Here is a 1,855-nt window from a genome sequence, read left to right as displayed (position 1 = left end):
CTACTGAGAATGAAAACCTTGTTTTCAACCCTTTTAGCCTTAAACACCAAACTGACTCTTTCGTCATAGTTCCTCAGAAGAGAGGAAAACGACTTTTACAGCGAAGAAATCCCGGAGAAACTACATGGATGTCACATACCGCTAGTGAACATTCACAAGCAGTTCATCATAGAAATACCTACTAAATTTTTCTCAAATCACGCCTTCCCGTTATTCAAAATATAGACCCATTTGAAAATAGAATCCTGGATTATATTACATCTGGGAGTAAAAACGGAATAGGCACGGCTAAAATGCTTCGTTATAGATATGGTCGGTCGAGTTTCAAGGTTGAAGTGGGTGGAAGTAAACAACAACAAACCCTTTTCCCTTAATTCTTTTCCAAAGAGAAGGGACAGAGTGATCTTTGTAATGGGATTCGGACGAAAGTCTAACTCATCATGCACGCAATAGCAGCTGTTCCGTGAATTTCACAAGTCAATCTATCCTTCGATATCGAATGACACTTAATGTCGTTCTCTGAACTACGGTCAGCCCTACTGTATCAGTGTCTACAATTTTTCCGGAGCCGACAAATCCATTCTGCTGTTAGCACTGCCGTGCTAAGGACTAAATAACGCTCTCTACCGGCTAACTTTCCTCATTGTATTATCTTATACTGTTATGTGTTCTTACATTTAAGACTGTGCTTTGTGGAAGATTTAGCTACTATTTCCAGTAGCCAAATCTTCATTCCACAAAATCCTACCGCTGCTAGTGGTGCCAAGCTAAGGACTTTTAGAATAAAACAGTTGTATCCGAGAAAACTAGTAATTATTATTATTCGGCTAAGTTCCATCTGGAAAGAAAAGTCAGAGTGGGAAGGGAAGTGTTCTCTCCCAGCGAATTAATTAAAAGGTAAGTGACTGTGACAAAAATGTTTAGAGTGAGCGAAACTTCCCTAAACATGCATCTGTCGATTGGAGAAGTCCTGTGCCCTTGGTAGTCAGGGTGATCCTGGATCTGTGGGATTTGCGTTCTTTGATTGGTTCAATTTGGAGTCTCTGCTGTTCCAGGAAGATTATATCATCCATGTCTTCACATATTTTGTATACTATGTATACTCTTTATCTCATTTATTCCTTTCTTTCCCTTTCAATCCCTGATCTTTTTATGTAACACCCCACGTAAATTAAAAACTGCCCCTATAATGACTCCCTCGTCTGGTGTCCCTGCGCCAAATAAAATGATCATTAATATTTTTATTGTTATGGCACTGCTCTAAGTATCGGCCGGTGAGAAGGGGAACAAGAACTGGAGAGGGCCCTCGAGATCCTTCTATACAAGGATCACCCTTTTTTTTTATTACTAAAGTTTACCATGTATGCTTCCTTTCTTTTGTTAATTTTGTATACAATGTAAGGAAGCGAGGTGGTAGAATCGTTAAAGCGCTGGGTGAAATGCTTAAGGTATTTCGCCCGTCACTACATTCTGAGTTCAAATTCCGCCGATGTCAATTTTGCCTTTCATCCTTTTGGGGTCGATAAATTAAGTACCAGTGAAACACTGGGTTGATGTGTTCGACTAGTCCCCTTCCCCCCAAAAAATCCAGGCTTTCTGCCTATAGTAGAAAGGATTATTATTATTATTATTATTAAATTAAGGTGACGAGCTATCAGAATTGTTAGTGCGCCGGCTGAAATGCTTAGCGGCACTTCGTCCGTCGCTGTGCTCTGAGTGCAAATTCCGCCGAGGTCAACTTTACCTTTCATCCTCTCGGGGTCGATAAAATAAGTACCAGTCGAATACTGGAGTCGCTGCAATGGACTATCTCCCTCCCCCAAATTTCAGGCCTTATACCTATGGTAGAAGGATT

General features: G+C 40.6%; 1 protein-coding gene across 1 annotated transcript in view; it reads right to left on the bottom strand.

Moving 5' to 3' along the window:
- The window catches only part of LOC106868471 (cell death abnormality protein 1), a gene marked incomplete at its 3' end in the record, with an annotated part of 329,389 nt that overhangs the window by 326,293 nt on the left and 1,241 nt on the right, over nucleotides 1-1,855 (bottom strand). The gene's annotated exons all lie outside the window — the stretch shown is intronic.

The sequence above is a fragment of the Octopus bimaculoides genome, chromosome 3 (assembly GCF_001194135.2).
Source record: "Octopus bimaculoides isolate UCB-OBI-ISO-001 chromosome 3, ASM119413v2, whole genome shotgun sequence".
NCBI classification, from domain to species: Eukaryota; Metazoa; Mollusca; class Cephalopoda; order Octopoda; family Octopodidae; genus Octopus; species Octopus bimaculoides.
Note: the sequence above shows the minus strand (reverse complement) of the source record. Positions and strands in the feature narration are given on the sequence as shown.